A 12,751-nucleotide genomic window follows, 5' to 3' on the forward strand; every position below is an offset into this window, starting at 1 on the left:
GTCATCATCCCACCCACTTGTTCGGTTTTTGTGGAAGTCAAAGGTGGCAATCCTATGCCTGAATGACATGCAAGTTAGTCTACATGTCCAACCCTCATGAATACAGTGCTTCCAAATTCATGAATGTCCTGTGCCCCAAAAAAGTGGATTGCTCCCATGTATTGCATTACAACTGTATTGAGACACCTCCAATTCAAGCTCCATCATCACCTTCAAGACATCTTCTCCAATCATTTACTAACATATGTGGAAGTTCTTAGCACAAAGAAGCGGTCAGTCATCCGTGCATCAAACCACTATATATATATATATATATATATATATATATATATATATATATATATATATATATATATATATATATATATATATATATATATATATATATATATATATATATATATATATTTTTTTTTTAATGAATTCTTTAAAAAACAGACACATTATTTAATCATATAATGTAGGTGCAGAGAAATAATTTAATTAAAAGATAAAACTCTCTCACCTTTTTCATGTGTCAGGCATTAACAGCGCAAGGTCTGCTATTCTTCTCAGTGACGGAGCGATGTAATTTTAAATTTAACTGCAATTACTGCATATTCCGCGAGATGAATAGTACAGGCCAAGTCCTTGGTTTGGACCATAAAGGAGCGATAAATTATTCACTTACATGATCAAGATAATAATTTCACGTCTTGCCTCAGATTTCCAAATGTACAGTTAAATATTTCAATATGATCTTTCAATTAATGAAGGGAAGGGGTTGTGAAAAATTAGAAACTGTCTTTTTGCTTCCGCTTTGCCCTTTGTGACAATATGACAGATATCAAATTTGTTCTTATTTAATTGCGGCAAGAGCATTACCCTGAAAGAAAGTAAAATTGGCAACACCAACGTATTCCAATTTCATATGAAGGGAAAAGTCATGTTTATCATAGACGGTGAAATATCTGAATGAGCAGAGGGAGCACAAGGCTAACATCTGATCAAAAGCTCTAGCATGCAGGTGTCTTTTCAACTGGAAATCAATTACCAAACTCATTTCACAGTGCATAGGTATGAAGCAAGCTTTTGAATAAAAAATATAGTTGCATTGTTAGTCCATCCAGTTGGGTCAACTTAGAGAATAGACCTCAGTGTAGAGTTACATTATATTGTCATCTTCACATCTTAGAAGGTCCACAAGACATATTTCTGGTCCAAATTGATGTTCAGATTGCAACCTGCTCTAACAGCATAAGTGAAGCTTTTGAGGACCCAAATAGTTAGTTAAACTATGGTGTCCACAAGTTGCAAAAGTCTTTATAAACAAACCAACTTTACACTGTGTAGGACTATCACCAGTGTTGCTTACCCTTAAAGGCAGAATGTGACACCCAATCAAACGCTCTTTATTTGGCAGACCATAGTATACTCACATCAGAGATGTTACATGCGGGTACATGCAGGTTCACTGACAGGCTTACAGACGTCCAATAGTGCATTCACAGCCCCAACCCTAACTACATGGACCACACATTCCTTCCTAGGACTATGTACAACCTTCTGGTCCTAGCAGTCCAGGGTTTGCTCAACGCCTCTCTGCCCTACTCTGGATAGGAATTACCAGTGTGCCACCTTCTGGTCCTAGCAGTTTGGTGTTCCTCCAATACCCCTCTGTCCTACTCTGGATAGGAATGTCCTTGCCCTTGCCATAGTCTGTCCCCACTGGTCCTATTGTTGCCACTTAAGCCCTAACTCTGGCTTAGCCACAATTTCTAGGTCACTAACTCTTTTTATGAGTATGGAATACCCATACTGTCATAACTGTCTGAAGTACCTAGTACTTCCCACAAGGAGACCTTCCCTATCTGTATCTGTCTGGCCAATGTCAGAAGAATAACCCCATCCTGGGTGTGCCCCCCCCCCTTATATATTCTTGTCCCTCTAGTGGCTGGGGTCTAAACTACACTTAAACTTAAAATAGCCTTAGCTATATTGACACCTAATGGTCAGTCTTACACATTACAACTGCTCCCATTTTTTTTAAAACAGCACAACATATATGGAATCAACATATATGGAACACTTTACATAATTTTCACACATTATTTTACAGGCACAATCTACATCAGTTACCTAGTCTACACCCCTTAAAACTGTACATGCAGAAATGCACTAGTACCATTAGCATTACAGGGCAGGGGCCCTTCTTCTTCACTCTTCCATCTCGGGGATTCCCTTCACTCTCATGTACAAATAGAGCACACATGCTTCCCCTGGCTGTCTCACTACAGCTCCATGGATTCCCTCCAACTGTATTTTTATTAAAGATCACATAAAAGAAAAGGAGAAATACATTGGTACATATGCATTTTTAAGAATGCACAGTATCACCATTCAATATTTACCAGGGTATGGACCAGCAGTATTTATGATAAACATAGGATAAACACATAAAAAACGAAAAAGAAAATATATTGTGTGGTACAATGCACTTTAGTTCGCCCCAGAGAGCTGATGTAGCCTCCCGATAACTTTACTTTTGGCTTCATTAGGTAGAAGGTGAAATTAGTACAGATTTATATAGTTCCAGTTTTAATATCTACCCCTTGCCATGCAACTCCTTGTAATAGGAGTTCCACATAAACCAGTCTTCCTCTGTTGCTAGCGAGGTGCTATGTAATATAGCAGTTAGGTGTTCCATACATCTTACATGCTCTATTCTATTAATTAGGTCCCATAAACACCTTGCCGCTGTAAGTATACAGTTTAACACCTTCCGTGTCCCTTTCCCTACTCCCAAAACTGGTTGTCTTAATAAGTGAGTCAAAAGGTCAAACAAGAAGATCCAAACAAGTAGCTTTTTATACCAAGACTTGTACCATGGACCATAGAGTGGTTACTCTTTTGTAGATAACTTGAAGGAAGCGTGGGAAATTTGTGTTATCATCTGCTTCTACCTGGTAAAACCAACTGGCCATGGTATGAGTCCCGTTCCACTAGTTGTTATCCTTCGATTTAACTAAGTATTTATATGCCAAAAGTTAGATATAACTGAGGAAGTTGGTGAATAATCCTCAGAATCTGTCTCGGGGTGTATGTCCGGTTCAGTTGTCGGAGCACGTAAAGGGACAATTTATTGTCCTGCAAATGGATCCAAATGTTCGCTGAGTCCGTCTCAGTGGTGTGATGAGAAACTTATATTTCAATGGCAACTTCTCACATCTGGGGGTCTCTTGAAGTAGTCGTACCTCTATCCCTTACTCTCTGCGGGAGAGGTTGTCAGCTTAGCATCTAGCGGTCTGGCCCCTAAGACTGCATCTGTTATGACCCTGATACTCAATTTTGATTTTCCACATCTGCACAAAGCAGTTTTAGTTGAGCATAGTCTGACTGCAGGGCACTATGTTCTTTAGTGAAAGCATTATATGAGTCTATTGTTTCATCCACAGTGTTTTGCACTTTGTCTGTACGATCTCCTAGTGGAGCAATGTGAGCTTTTACTGTTGTGAGCGCTTGAGCAACGGTGTCAGTTATTGTTTGGGTAAGGGAGTCCTTTAAGCTGTTCAAATGCTGCAACAAAATCTCTTCCGTTACTGGGAGAGTGTCTGGCAGCGTATTCACTGAGTGGCTACATGCTGTGGGCTTGGGCTCCGTGAGCTGAAGTAGAAGGGGACTGTGGAGTAGGTGAGTGCGATGGTAGGCCTTCCTGCTCTGTGCCATCTTGTTGCACACGCTGGGAGGATAAGCTGGAGTATTTATTTATGTAAGGGGACATCATACCTGCTCCTTCATTGGTTTTCTTTTTCCCCATTGTGTTTTGTCACCACTGCTCTGGTGCAATATAAAGCTCGATTGCTGCTAATATACCGGCTGTTACACAACAAGGTCACGTAGCTCAGCTAAGTTGCGTCCTACTCACTCTAAGCCACGAATGCGCCCCCGAACACTCTTCTTTTTCAATTTCTTAACCGGCGTGACAGCACCTCAGGGTCTCTACCCCACTCTACTCATCATAGGGACAACAGACTCTCCTTGCTAACAAGCTTCTCTATCTTTTTTTTTTACGAAACTCCAGTAGGGCTTTGTGGGGCAAAACTCAAATTTTTTGGGCATTTTTTTAACTCAAATTTTTTTAGATTTATTAAAGCCCGATGCAACAAAAAGCCTGAATCCTCAAATCTGTCATCTTAGATCTGCTGGGGTTGTGTATATGTCAATGCAGAGGTCCCTATCCTATTTTGAATTTTCTGTGGTCTGCACTGGAATTGGCCTAAAAATACCACCTTTTCAGGTTTCTTAGGCCGAAATCAGAAGAATTCTGGCTTTTTGGAAAAAGACAGATAACATAAAAAAAAAAATAAGGGCAAATCATGGATTCAAACTTGGTCAGCCGTTTAAATAAAAATTCGGATTTTATTAATAACCCTCTTAGAGTGAGCTCACCTCTCTCCTGGATGGGCCACCAAGGTCTGGATACCACCATATGATTTACAAAATTTTCCACCCATTTGAACAGGAAAAATAAAAACTATTTTTCCACCGCTTTAGAATTAATCCATCTAGAAGAGTTGTTTCTATTGTGTAGTACTCTGAATATGTGGACTACCTTAAGCCTAACTGCTTTGTTACATTAAAATTACATCAGTGTAACATGTTTTTGATGGGTAGATGCAAATGCAAATCTGACCAATGTTGATAAATGAATCCCAAGTGTGGGGTACATGTATCAATACTAAGCAAATTTGCATCATTGCCACCAATCCCATTTCTAATGTCCCTGTTCTGTCCACAGCTGGTTGGAAAATAGATTGGGCACTATAAATGCAAATCCCTCCCCCTGTTAATAAATGAGTTGCAAATATACCCTCAAAAAGTTCACACATTGTCCCATTAGACTGAGAGTAGGGTCTTAGATTTTTAGATGTTATTTTTAATGTATATGATCCACACACCAGAATAGCTGCCTTGACAGTGCTCGATTTGACCAATTATGGAAACCTCAAAAACCTACCTTATCAATAAGCCCCTTTTATTAGACTCAGAAAGAGGTACAAACCCTACCATCATCGGGATCCCTTTGTTTCAGAAACTTGAGGAAATTAGGAGTAACATCTGCTGAACCTTCTCAATTAGCTGAGCATTCCCCAAATGCAAATCTAATATGGGAGATGGGCAAGTCATAGGGGTCTCCTGGCATGAAACTACCTTGCCGTTGGTCCCGAGCTGAGTACAGCTTACCCAAATGAGGAGCTATGAAATGCTTCCCCTCCAACACAAATTATACATTTGAAGAAAGAGCATTTTCAGTTAAGAACAATTGATAATGCTTTTCAACACCTTCCTAAAAAAAAATATACCAGAAACAAATATTCTTAGCATGCACAACATAAGTCATGATTTGTTTATCCTAAAATGTCATTATAAATTGCTGTACAAGCTGGGCTGCTGCTGCTAGATCACAGTTTTTGATTTATAATTACATTATATATCACTTCTATTTTCTACATCTGAATTGCTTTCCTCGTCTTGGTTATAAATTTTCTTCCCAGATATTCCAGTATAACATAAAACTAATAATTATCAAATAAAAACCAAAAGAGCATCACAAATTAACAGATTTTTTATTTAAATTTTGCATGTTCTCTGTCCACCATAAAACTGTATTGTTTATAACATGAGCAAAAGATAGCTCTGTTTTTTTTTTCAAACCTTAAATTTCTGCTTGGAAAACTAATATAAATATTATGGGTTTTAACACATAATTGAAATCCTTTTTTTTTTCAAGATTCTAATGCTAAATTGTGTTTTTTAAATTACACATTATATCTGGATCTGAATGCAGTAACGTGGAATGACTGCCATTAAAATGTTTATTATGAGCTATTATTTAATGTCTATCCTTGAAGCTTCAGCCCACTGTGATCACATTTTCAGCCAATGTAAGCAAAAATAATTGAGATCCATATTACTATGCAAAAGTAATTAGGAGAGGGCCGTTCCTGATGTGGGGAGATAGTTAGCTCAGAGACAGGACATAGCTAGACCATCATCAAACAATTTCCCAGTACTTAATTCTGTACAAGTACAGTGTAAAGATATTCAAGAATTGAAATTTTAAAAAAATGTTTTTAGCATATACTTAAAAAAATATGGTATTGTAACTCTTGGTGCTATTGAACAATTCCCTCCAATCCTCCCAAACTGCCTTCCTGAAGATACAACCCCAGTATCCGACCACCTAAAGCAAACGCTGGATTTCTCTAGCATTGATCACCAACCAGAAGTATGAACAGTGAAATCGATTTGCTGCACATGCGCCTACTCTTCGACGTTCACCAGGGATCCAGAAAACAAAACTGATACAATTGAATGTGGCACCATTGTTTACCTATTGCTTACCATTAGCCCAAAAATGCATCAATTGATTTTAACACTTAGGGGCCGATTCACAAAGGGTCGAATATCGAGGGTTAATTAACCCTCGATATTCGACTGGGAATTAAAATCCTTCGACTTCGAATATCGAAGTCGAAGGATTTTAGCGCAAATAGTGCAATCGAACGATAAAATCCTTCGAATCGAACGATTCGAAGGATTTTAATCCAAAGATCGAAGGAATATCCTTTGATCAAAAAAAGTTAGCCAAGCCTATGGGGACCTTCCCCATAGGCTAACATTGAGTTCGGTAGTTTTTAGGTGGCGAACTAGGGGGTCGAAGTTTTTTCTTAAAGAGACAGTACTTTGACTATCGAACGTCGTAGTAGCCCATTCGATGGTCGAAGTAGCCCAAAAAACACTTCGAAATTCCAAGTTTTTTTACTTCGAATCCTTCACTCGAAGTTTTTTACTTCGAATCCTTCACTCGAAGTTAGTGAATCGGCCCCTTGGATTCTGGCTGTTCATACATATAGAAGTCAAAAGTAGCATTTACAGTTAGATTACAAATAACTTCTTCCAAGAGAAATGCAGGGGTTCTTCTAGGCCTACTGACCTGAGACAACAGAAATCACATTTTTCGTTTTTTAAAAACAAACTAAAATTTTTAAAGATTTATTATACCCCAAAGATAAAAATAGCTTGAATCCAAAATTACTCCAGCTAAAACCTGTTGAGGTTATGCAGAAGTCAATGGCAGAGGTCCCGTGAACCATTTGTAGATGTTAATAGCCTTCATGATGTTCGTGTTTTTTTTTTTCAGTGGGTTTCACTCGAAAACTTGATTAATTCGAGTATTTTGAGTTTTCACCCCAAATTCAATTATTTGAGTTTTTTTACATTCGTGTTTTATCATAAATTAGAAAATATTTGAGTTGTGAGTTTAGTTGAGGTATAAAAAACTAGGGATGCACCAAATCCACTATTTTGGATTCGGCCGAACACCCAATCCTTCAATAAAGATTCAGCCGAATACCGAAGAATCCGGATCCTAATTTGCATTTCAAACCTTTGCATATGCAAATTAGGGGTGGGGAGGGGAAAATATTTTTTACTTTCTTGTTTTTTTGACAAAAACTAGCACAATTTCCCTCCCGCCTCTAATTTGGCAAATTGGGATTCAGATTCTGTTTGCCGGGCAGAAGGATTCAGCCAAATCGGAATCCAGCTGAAAAGGCCGAATCGAATCCTGGATTTGGTGCATCCCTATAAAAAAAACCTCACAAAGCTCACAAACTCAACCTTTAATTAATAACCCCCTTAAGGTATGATGTTCCAAATTACAGAAAGATCTGTTATCTGGAAAACCCTAAGTCTCTAGCATTCTGGATAACAGGTCCTATACCTGTACTACTACTGTATCTCTCTCCATATGACAGCTGACTTTTTATTAAGTCAATATAGAGTTTGATAAAGCTGTGTGAATGAAAGTGAATTAATCTCTTTCTTCAATGACACTGTTGTATTGCTAATTAATAGCACAAATTAGAGTGGCATTATCTAAACTTTGTATAAAAAAAATCCAGCATTAATGATATCCAGTCTGCACATGAATGCCCTAAACACTAAGAGGTCTTTATGAAGCCTTGATTTTTCTGGTTGAGTTTTTTGTGGAATGAACTAGAATTTTTAGAAAAAAAAAATGTATGCTTGAAAGCTGCTAAAACTCCAAAAATACTCCAGCTAAAATCTGTCGAAGTCATGTAAAAGTAAATGGCAGATGTCCCTTTTACAATTTGAAGATGTTTCTTGTCTTCATGATCTTCAAGGTTTTTGGGCTGGTTTTCATTCAATAATCTGAAAAAGTTGAGTTTTCGGTCGTCAAATAGAATAAGTTGTGAGATTTGAGTGTCAAATCGAAAAAGTTGCACAATTTGATTGGACGCATGATTTTGTCTACACTTTTTCCCACACCGATTTTTTTTTTTATCTGATTTTTTGATAGGTAACTTCACGAATGGGGGTTAGGTCTAAGTAAGGCCTACATTTCTAAGAACTTTCTCACATACCACAATCATATTCTTAGTATTCAGTCAACTGCAACTAAACATGTTATTAGCGCAGTAAAGTCTTGGTTTATCAATGTCATTGCTAACTTGCCTTAGATATTGGGACTGAATGTCAGTGGCACATCAAGGTCAGTTTTTTGGTTCGGCAGTTATTTCTTTGTTGCTCCAGTAGGCCAAACAATGTTGTCACTAAAGGTTTCAGAGTACTAAAGGGAGGTAGGGTTACGGAGCAGCAGATGTGAAATAAAAATAATAATAATGTGAAGATGAAGAGGGGAAATGAACAGGAAATGCCTGGCAATATGTTTATCTCTTAACTCCACAATTGCCACATTACTAAACTGTGATGGTGAGTGGGCACCAAATCAATATGCATTTAATAGAATGATAGGAAAATGTTGATCAAGTCAGTTGAATAAAGCAAAAATTATCATTCTTTTCATTTCCTTTATGATTCTCAGTTTTTATATATTCTCCGTTCTTTTATGTTTGTTTTGTATTTCTTTAGAAAGATGACTTCAACTGCAGTGAAGTAGCAATTAGTCTTTTAAGAGGGTATCCTATAATGTACAGGTGATTCCATACAAACAATATTTTTTGTTGTACTAAGCTACTTTGGCTCTGCTCACACATATTCTTATACAGTAATAGACAAAAGCAGGAAGACAGTGGCACACATACAGTACATCTGTAGAATCACTCACATCAAGGACAATGAAATTTTCCTTCAACTTTCTCCATACAACTTGTACACAAACCATGACCCTACATACCTTTGTATTTGTAGGCATTCCTGATGTGAAAATGTCCCACTCTAGGGCTACCTACTGCAGCTGCCTCTACTGCAACAGAAACCACAAGTATAGTAATAATATCAGTAAGCATTAAACTCGTGCATCTCAAACTGTGGGGCTGCTGCTTCCTTGGGGGAACCAAAAGAGGCACTGCCTGAAGATAAGTTAGGGTGAGATATGGGTAGAATGTTTATTTGTTTTGCTTGATACTAGAACCCAGAAGGTGAAGTAGGGTGAGATTTGAGGTGGACACTTATTTGCTTTTCATGTTATTTAAAGACCTATGAATGAATGGATGAAACTCATTCTCATTTTTTAAGTTGAGTTTTTTGAGACCACTAATAAACACATTTTCTCTAAAATCCATGTCATTTATTACAATATCCAAATATAAAAAGTACAAACGAATATCTATAAAACCTCAAAAAATCGAAAAGTCTGAATGGTTACAAAAGGTCCAATAGGATCAGAGCAACTCCCATTGACTTCTATTGGACCTCGGCAACTTTTACCTCATGAATTTTTGTTTTAGATTTTTTTAAGATATAATTAATCCTTATTGGAGGCAAAATACTTATTGGAGACAAAGGTTAATAGTAGGCTAAATTAAGTTATTAGATGGCCTTTTTTCCATTTTGTTAGCTTGGATCCAGTCAGACGAGAGCTTGACCAACTAGCTTAATCATGGTGTTACACATTTGGTGATGATCATGCAGTTTGAATAGGAATTAATTGAAATTTAAAAATGTGAGATTTATTGGCTGTAAAAAAAATGAAAAACTTGAATACAAGTCAAGATTCTATAGAAATCAATGGGAGCAATTTTTTTAGACTTTTAGAGGGTTTTTTTGATTTTTTTTTTTTTTGCTAGTAATTGTCCGAAAAAACGTTATTGTTCATATAGTTACGTTTTTTTTTCCTGTTTGGCTTCAATAAGCTCTAATAGCACTAAGATTTTACTTTAATAAATGGGCCTCCCCATGTGCATCATTTTAACATAAAATCTGTGCTGTTCATATACCCTTTTAATTGTTCTGTTTTCTGTGGGACAATCTTGAAGTGTAGACATCAAAATGGTTGGTGCTTGTTGGTGAAGAGGGGTGTACAGGGAAATAACTGGGCATTGTCAGGGAAAGCTAGAAGCATGAATTATTGTGCCCCGTTCTGGGAAGTCAAATGTTGGGAGGAATATATAAAAAATTGGAATCACACATAATGCTCATGTTTATTGTGTTCAGCTAAAGCTCCAAATAAATCAAAAGGCCACAGAACTTTTTGCAAGACCTCAGAAGAATCACTGGTACAGCCAGGGCCATAGTTTCTTTTTTGTTATACAGCAGGTGAAGGTAAAATGGTTAAAGCTTTAAGGATTGAAAAATGTGAGTTCCATTCATGGTATCATCTTATTGGTTTAAAAGCTATGTTTAAAAAAAGTATTAAAAAAAGATCAATAAAGTAAATCAGTTTGAAACCACTGGGAAGAAAATAATCCAGTCCCATACCTTTTATCCCTTTGCTTTATAATTACTATAACCTGAACTACAGAACTACAAAGAAGATTAAAAAAAAAAGTGAAAACAGGAGACAAGTTTAACCGTTTATCATCTCCTCCTATATAATGGCATGCGTGTCAAACTATAGATTCTGCCTTCATTCTAAAAATATTTGAAGACTATATTAGATATTGTCAGATATTTATTATTTATTATATATGGGGAACAATAAAAAAATGCAAATTGTTGCATGACAATTTTATGACACAGAATATTGAAGAGCCAACCAGAAAAAAATGCTATACTGGATCTAGTGATCTCTAATGACCCAGAACGTATAACAAATGTGCAAGTGATTGAACCCCTGGGCAATAGTGACCATAATGTGATTTAATGTCTGGTGCAAAAAACAAATATACACTGGAGCAGCAAAACCCTGCATTTCAGAAAAGCATTGTGTTTTGTCCTAAAAACACAGAACAGAAATAGTTGTCATTTAAAATGATGTTAAATTGTTACTGTTCTCAATATATTCCCTTAAGAAGTAAATGTAGAAGCAGCAAGAACCACCCTATGTGGTTTAATATAGAGGTAAAGAAGTTAGGTCTGGGGACTGAAGCTGCATTTCATGAATTCAAACATTATAATAAATGTTGTAAAACAGCAATCCAGAACACAAAGATTGGAAATGAGGAGCACATAGTGGCAGAGGCTAAGACGAATCATATACGAATAGTCAGCCAGCACTCACCACTTTGATTTTTGGTTGTAACGACCGGGTGCACGTCAATAGGTGTCCACTTCCACCAACTTCAATATCCCACAATCACAATAGACAGCACCAGTCTTGAAGATTTGTTAAAAAAGCCTTTATTGGAACTTCATGGCTTTATCTGAACAAGCGCAACAACGTTTCAAGCCGCATGGCCCTTTATCAAGTTGATAAGGGCCATGCGGCTTTTTTTTATTACAATAGGGGACCAAACATGTGCATTGACCTAACCCCCTATCTTAAAATATTAGACTTTGCTGATAAAAAAAATTGATTAATAAATTACAGTTTTTGAATATTGATTAGTGGAATACCTAATCAACGGAATTGATTCACAGTTATAATTGGATATTGTTAAGATAGGATAGTTTCATGACCATTGGCCCAAACCCCACATAGGAATGACCAGAAGGGCCACTGGGTTAATATTTGGGGGCCGATTCATCAATAGTCGAATATCGAGGGTTAATTAACCCTCGATATTCGACTGGGAACTAAAATCGCTCGACTTCAAATATCGAAGTCGAACGATTTTGCGCAAATCCTGAAATCGAACGATTCGAAGGATTTTAATCCAACGATCGAAGGAAAATCCTTCGATCAAAAAATCACAGGCAAGCCTATGGGGACCTTCCCCATAGGCTAACATTGACTTCGGTAGGTTTTATCTACCGAAGTAGGTGGTCGAAGTATTTTTTAAAGAGACAGTACTTCGATTATCGAATGGTCGAATAGTCGAACGATTTTTACTTCGAATCGGTCGAATTCGAACAAATTTAACCAATTCGATGGTCGAAGTACCCAAAAAATACTTCGAAATTCGAAGTTTTTTACATTCGAATTCTTCACTCGAATTTTGTAAATCTGCCCCCAAAAGTGTAATTAGGAGGGAGTAGACTAGAATGGATGCTTACAGAAAGTTTATTGGCAAATATAAAATAAAGCAACTTACTGGCTCAGGAGTTCAAAGTAAAACAAAGTCCAAATACAGGCACAAGGTCAGACTGAAACTAGGAGCATAGGAACGGGTGTCCAGCAGATTGGAGAACTATGAACTGTCAGGGAGGAAAGGCTTGTTCAAGGTTTAAATAAGGGCCCTCTGCTGGGAGTTAATTAGGAATAGGCTGTACCTGCTGTTAACACAGAGCAGCTGAGAATAATAAACAGCCCCAGGGCTAGCCATACAATCCACAGAAAAGGGTAAACCCATGCCTCTAACCTGCCAGAATAGTAAAGAGGTAAGGGAACAGGCTGCAATGCAAA

The 12,751-nt window shown here is 37.2% G+C and overlaps 1 long non-coding RNA gene across 1 annotated transcript in view; it reads right to left on the reverse strand.

Moving 5' to 3' along the window:
* Positions 1-12,540, reverse strand: part of LOC121394898 — a 127,314-nt gene extending 114,774 nt beyond the window's left edge. Inside the window, exon 1 of the long non-coding RNA XR_005962076.1 lies at positions 12,441-12,540. This is a non-coding gene — a long non-coding RNA (uncharacterized LOC121394898). The remainder of the gene's footprint in view (positions 1-12,440) is intronic.
* Between the last annotated feature and the right edge of the window lie 211 nt (positions 12,541-12,751).

This window comes from Xenopus laevis, chromosome 6L, assembly GCF_017654675.1.
Source record: "Xenopus laevis strain J_2021 chromosome 6L, Xenopus_laevis_v10.1, whole genome shotgun sequence".
Lineage (NCBI taxonomy): Eukaryota > Metazoa > Chordata > Amphibia > Anura > Pipidae > Xenopus > Xenopus laevis.